The 7,041-nt window shown below is 40.2% G+C and overlaps 1 long non-coding RNA gene across 1 annotated transcript in view; it reads right to left on the bottom strand.

Moving 5' to 3' along the window:
• Positions 1 to 5,956, bottom strand: part of LOC117952468 — a 10,886-nt gene extending 4,930 nt beyond the window's left edge. Inside the window, exon 1 of the long non-coding RNA XR_004658419.1 lies at positions 5,945 to 5,956. This is a non-coding gene — a long non-coding RNA (uncharacterized LOC117952468). The remainder of the gene's footprint in view (positions 1 to 5,944) is intronic.
• Positions 5,957 to 7,041: the final 1,085 nt, after the last annotated feature.

Raw genomic sequence — 7,041 nt, 5'->3', positions numbered from 1 at the left:
CCCCCCCCCCCCTTCCCATCTTGAAGTCCTGCAGCTCCCTCAAAGGCCAAGCTGCTGCCATTGTGGTTTGTAAAGCTGCACAATATTCCTCCAATGTTCAAATCCATATGCTTGATGGAATAGTAATCCTTCTTTAACTATTTTGGGAGAATGTATGCATATGTTTTTTAAATGTTGTATTTGAGGGCTGATTCACCCCAATGTTTGTATAGATACTAGATTTAGTGTACGAGAGTGGGCAGAACCTTCACATGGTTCACAATAAACTAACCTTACAAGATGTGTTCAACTGTTGGGTTATGTGTACAAGCATGTGTGACAAGTCATCAGAACAAATTCAGAGATGGACAAGAGGGGATTTATTGTGCTTTGTTGTTTTTACATTATGTTATTATGTATTGGTACAGTACTTTTAATTTCCCCCATTCTATATGTACTGAAAACAAACAATATAACCATTGAAACTTAGCTAAAAGAAACAACCGGCTGCATAATCAAGTGTACTTTTGTCCAGATATCAGTTTACATTTGTAAGCCTGTAGACGGGTTTGTTGCCTTGTAGACCAGTCCAGCTGATTCCAGATAGTGGCACCACCTGCTCTTGAATGCAGCGTTTTGGCTGCAGGGATTTTCAGGAGATGTTAATGCCACCTTTCAAAATAGCCTCTTAAGACCAGCCGACTTGTACTGTTAGTTGTAAAACTAAAGCTGCTTTGTTATCAAAAGGCTTATTATAGTACACTGTTGCTAAATCGAAAATAAGCTGTGAAAAGAGAGACTAAATGCAAACTAAGCCAAAGCGTCATTGCCTTGTTAAAAAACAAATAAGATCAAATTAAAATGAACGTCTGTTCCTTTCAGTTTCACTTTTTAAGCCATATTATTTCACTGCCAATAAAAGTGAGATGAGTGAATTTCCATGAAATCGCCTGACATTTAACCACAGAAATTGAACGGACTTGGGATCCTTGGAGATGCCGCTGTGCGGCAAATGCTTCACATTTTTTGAGATCACATTTGTCTCATAAACTAAAACTACTGTAAAACTAAATATATAAAAACTGAACCTTTCTGAAAAACTAAAACTAAACTATAGCAGACGCAATCTGAAAACTTACTAAAAGTTAAGAGCTAACCTTGAACATTGCACTAGTAATCCTAATGTTAATGAGTTGTTGCTTTCTTTGATCATAACCTTAGTGAGTCAAAACTTCACCAACATTTGTAGTATGAAGAAAAACTTCATGAGACCAAGATATAAAAGACAAGCAGTTATACACACACAAACACACACACACACACACACACACCATTTTATATTATTTGAATGTTCATTGTAATGTGTTTGTATCCTGTGTTTGTATCCTTACCCTGATGAAGGTTACACGCCAAAACATGTTGGTCTCACAATGAAATTTGTCTTTATACTACTGTTCAAGGGTTGCTGAAGTTTTGACCTCATGACTTTTTTTTTCTCTCTCCACCTTTTAGAAAACGGAGATGTTGAGCCAGAAACTCTTACTCTGCTTTGATCCTGACCTTAAGAGAAAAAAACTGTGTACATTGTTTTGAATATATTAAAAATGATTATTCTAACCAAAGTAGTGCTTTACTCCACCACTAGCATAGCATGTTTACATCATTGGTCCCTACCCAAACAGGAAGTAAAACATTGACGCCCCTTTCTCCCACACCGCAGCCACTTTTAAGGCAAGGCAAGGCATGGCAGCTTTATTTGTATAGCACGTTTCAGCAACAGGGCAATTCAAAGTGCTTTACACAGAATCAGTTAACAAAAAACAGTTAAAAATAAAAACATTAAGAAAGATGAAACACAAGAATAAAAGTTACAGTGCAGCATAAGAAATCAAACATTACAGAAATGAACATCATCATTCAGTTAGTTAAAAGAACTGAGAGTATCTGCAGATCTGCAGGTTTTTGGGAGTTTGTTCCGGATATGAGGAGCATAGAAACTAAACGCTGCTTCACCCTGTTTAGTTCTGACCCTGGGGACAGAAAGTAGACCTGTCCCAAACGACCTGAGAGGTCTGGGTGGTTCATAGTGTAGTAGCAGATCAGAAATGTATTTTGGTCCTAAACCATTGAGTGATTTATAAACTAGCAAAAGTACTTTGAAATCAATTCTTTGAGGCACAGGAAGCCAGTGTAAAGCCTTCAGAACTGGAGTGATGTGATCCTGTCTCTTGGTGTTAGTGACAACCTGAAAACACTAGTGTTGGCACACAAGATAGCATATTGTAATGTTGGTTGCTCTGTTAACTAGATAATGATAGTTACTGCCTTTTCACTATTTGTCAGTCATACAATATGACACAATACTATAAACTTTGTTATCCCTGGGTCCAAATTCTTTTTGGGCACAGCAATGTTGCTTACATTACAAACAAGGAATAGTAATCTACAATCAGATTAAAAGAGACCGGTCAATAAATAAAAGGACCGTCGATCAATAAATATAGCTGGTGCAATGGTAGCAGGTAATATAATCAGATTTAATAAATAAAAATAATCATATTACTACTTTTCAGTTGCCAACATTAAACATGGCCACATATTGTTCAGAACCTTTATTGCACTCCTGAAAGTATTGCACTTAAACAAATTATTATTATAGCACCTGGACATTTTAAGTCTTTAACAGACTTTGTTAAGAAGGCTGATGGAACAGGGCACAAATTAATTTCTAAAGTGATTAAGTCTGCTTCTAGACACCCTGTGTCTTCTGCCTGATGGTAAGAGCTCGTACTCACAATGAAGGACATGGGATGGATCATCAAGAGTTCTCGGTGCCCCTCTTAGAACTGACTGCTCGTAGGTTGTTTGGACAGGTCTGTGTTTTTCCCTACCTGTTGTTTTCCCAACGGTCTTTGTGAGTTGAGCCAGTTCTGAGTTGATGGTAGAACAAAACCATTAGTTTCTGATCCACAGCGTACAGTCTTAGCCTTCTTAGGAAGTACAATCTTTGCTGGAGTCTGGACGACAGGCTATCAACACGGGTTTGCCAGGTGAGCATGTTGTTAAAGTGGATCCCCAAAGACCTCTATTAGCAAACCGGTTGGATCTTTGTTATGGATAACCCAAGGGCTGTGGTCACAGATTGTTTTGGGGTCAAATTTAGTCTCCTCTGTCTTTATTTTATTCAGAATGAGGTGGTTGGCATCCCACCACTGTACGAAGTTATTGATCTCACTTTGGTAACATGAAGGATCTGAATTTGTATCCATAACACTAAGGACAGACATATTCTTAGAGAAGTTGAATGTATGGCTGTTTGGGTGGATGCTTACACACTCATTAGTATATAATGTGAAGATGGATATATTAAATGAAGATCGCAAGCGTCTTCAGGGTAACTGTCTACTTTAAGGACCACCACAAAAGCTGGACAACCGAACTTTGAACACATATGCATTACATCACTTCACAGGTAACGAGTATTGTGTTTTGTAGTTCCTCATCTCCACATAACTAAGTACATTTAAATCTACATAGTATATATTGTTAATAACATAATAAAGTCTAATTTTACAAAAGTTACCCAGACTTCAGTTCTTCCCCTAAGACAGGGGCAGTGAGGAGAATTCCTACCTCTTTACAATGCTCTCACTTTTCATTTCTCCCAACATTGGTTTCCTGTCATCCGCCCTCCTTATCTTTACCTTTGTCACTCTGTTTGCTACAGTCACAGCAATTTAGTCCTGAAAAGTGTAAAACCATACATCACCAGCTGAATGGGCTACAGAGTGCATCATTGCTAACAAGGTCTAAGGGCCAAAGTGGTTAACTAACCGTCTGTCTTCACTGCCTACCTCTCTCACTGTCACTCCGGCTCTCTTTCTGTCCTCTGTCCTACCCCTGAACCACCCGGCTGCTCAATCCACCTTAATTCATATCCATTTTTTGCCTTGTCAATCTCTGTATCTGGGCAATGTCCAACACAACGGATTTCACCATCATCAAAGGAAGATTTTCCATTAATGGCCCCTGGCCATGTTTGACTACTCTACTTAAAAACCTTCTGTGCTGCTAGGCGCACTTTCCCCTAATCACTCCCCTCACTCCTTGACCCTCCCTCCTCCACACCCCCAACTTTCCATTTCACCTCGTCTCCTCTCCATAATCTTCCTTTTTTTCCTCCTCCATAAATTTTCTGCTCTTCTCACCTTACAAGAACCCCCCTCTGTTGTTTGTGGGGGCTTGCCTGTTAGCCATTAGTGTTACACCCTATTACATCAGTAATGACTGACTGTGAGCTCTAATTAGAGATGTGTTAGGGAGAGCTGACTTACCTCCCCTTCCCTCCCTCCTTCTTCTTGCTTTTCCGCAGAGCTGTTACTGTGACTCCATCGCCGTGGCGACACCATTAGCACAGCACCTCTAAGAGTTGCAACTCCTGACTGTTAAAACCATTACGTTCATTACAGACCAATCAGAGGGGAAGGTGTTATGGCTAATTGATAAGCTAACAATGCATAAAATCTAGTCTCTAATTGCCCTGAGGGAAAAGGAGAAAGCACCCTGGGAGATGGAGACAGTGAGAGAATGAGAGAGAGAGAGAGAGAGAGAGAAAGGGGGGAGAGGGGGGGGCAACTGCCGTGCCTGATATTTTTCCACTCGAATAATTTAGGTTTACAATATGTCTTCATCCAAACATGCTGTACATTTTTTCTCCCTTCTTGAATAATGGGATGTTTCTTCTGGGTTTGTCATCTGTGATAAGATGATTATCTGAAAGGTCTGGGGCACATTGTGAAGAGAGTCTCGCCTTCTCTGCTGGAGTAGGTAATCCTGGGTAATAGCATTATGGACACAGTGTTTTCCTAAAGCCCATGATTATCCACTGCTGTTTGCCGTGGGATTGACATTGGCCTCCCTGGTCTCTCTCTCCTCCTCCTCTCCTTTTCTCACTCTCTTTCTCACTTGTTCATGTCATCCTGTCTCTGATTCACCACTCCATCAAGCCCTTATATGCTCTTCTCTTACAATTCTACCAAGAGAACAAGATGAAAATAAAGCACATTGAGCAACAAAAGAACAAAATTGCTTGTAGATGAGAGTGCACCAGATCTGAATGACATGTTATGCTCTCTCTCTGTCAAAAATCACACTTTCAGTTTGTCAGTTTGGGGTTACTACCTTGCTCTAAACCTCAATAACGACAAAATATACTAGGTTATTTAGTAAAATATACTAGTAAGTGCAACATGTAACCCAGTTTTAGCCGATAGTAGCTCTAAATATTCTTAACTCTGGATCTCATTTAATTTGTTATTTTACAATCTTGTTTTGTCATTTTAGTGATACCCTTTACTACCATGTTGTGTTTCACATTCTGTTTGTGAGTGTTAACCTTAATTGTCTTTTACATTATATGTTCTAATGCTGCTTTCATGTTCTGGTGTGGCAAAGACAATGTTCCATTTGGTGGGCAATATAATCTACTTCTATTCTTTTCTATTTTGTTCATATTGTAGAAATAGGCATACACATTCTTATTCAAGTGGGAACCTCATAGTTTTCAGTACTGAATCATAACCACAAGCATTTTAAGTCATTGTTTAAGAGAGAGTTTAAAAGCAAATAAAACTAAATATTCTAGATATGTATCAAACCCTTGATGTTTAGGATATGTGCATTGTTACCTATGACTGTTTTTGAGGTCTCTTGGTTTTTGGGTGTCATGTTATGGAGATTTATGTGATGGAGAGAGACCATATGAACTCAGCAAAGACCTCTGCTGTACGACCCGCAAAGTGACAAAGTAATCTCTGGTGAATCAGCCAAAATGACAGGATGTTGTTTTAGTCTTGCTTTAATCTGCAGTGAGGGGAAGTATAGAGGTAAATGAAAAGGTTTGTTAACCACTATTTGCTTATTGAATCTAAGTCACGTTATGCTGTACCAAATAGGCTATCCTGACCATTTTGGCAAAGGAGTAATTGTGATTTTTTATGAAATGTATTCTCACTTTAAAATAAGAGATTTTTGAAGGGAATATAGAAAGTGGACCACCAAATACTTGCCCGCTGTCTGTCCAGTTAGGCTCATAAGTCATTATACAAGAATGAACAATCTCTTGTGTGATAAAGCATCTCCAAGACACTGGACTGTTGCAAACTCTTGTACATGAACAAAAGAAGGCCTGGAAATTACTTTTATAGGACCCACAATTGTATTCGCCTTGGCTCCACCAGTAAGCAGATGCGTGTGTAAAGCAGCAACGACTGCCAGCTACATCAGCTACAAGTCAGGGAGTCTGGCAGCTCTGGCAGCCCTGAAGGCTGCAACAGGCAGGCACAGAGGAAGTCAGCAGCAGCAGTTTGCCTGATTCATTAACAGTGAAGGAGCTGCTCAGCCAGGCTCTGCTCCTGTGTTTGCAAAACAAACGGGACGTGTGAGGGTTAGATTAGAAGAAATTAATCTGTGAGGTAATCATCACCAATGGAGAGGAGTAGATTGAACAGACCTGTGTGTGTGTGTGTGTGTGTGTGTGTGTGTGTGTGTGTGTGTGTGTGTGTGTGTGTGTGTGTGTGTGTGTGTGTGTGTGTGTGTGTGTGTGTGTTGTTTCCCCACCTAGAAGCTGTCAGAGCCACATGCTTGCAAGCTGTGCATGTTCATATCAACTAAATGTAATTGGATGCTGCAGACTTCACAGTATGAAGCAATATTTTAGGATCACATTGTTGGACACAGTGTATACCCTGGTAAAAACAGCCTTTAAAGTCAATACCGCTCCCCCCATCTCCTTGCCTCCTTTTCTGTTTCAGGATCAGTAATGGGAGTCAGTATCCAGGAGGAGGCGAGGGGGTGCGGGGGAGTCAGTATCCAGGAGGAGGCGAGGGGGTGCGGGGCTCCTCCCTAAGTCCTCGCCCCTCCTCTATGAATGCGGCACAGCTGCCTTTCAAAACCCCGCCGCTCCAGCCCATTCATCCTGGAGAGCCAAAAAAAATGTGGCTATTTATTAGAATACTTGTTTTGTATTGTTCTGTGCCACACAAAAGACGCTTCATTATGTTA

Source organism: Etheostoma cragini, chromosome 11, assembly GCF_013103735.1.
Source record: "Etheostoma cragini isolate CJK2018 chromosome 11, CSU_Ecrag_1.0, whole genome shotgun sequence".
Taxonomy (NCBI): domain Eukaryota; kingdom Metazoa; phylum Chordata; class Actinopteri; order Perciformes; family Percidae; genus Etheostoma; species Etheostoma cragini.
This window is presented reverse-complemented; position numbering and strand designations above follow the sequence as displayed.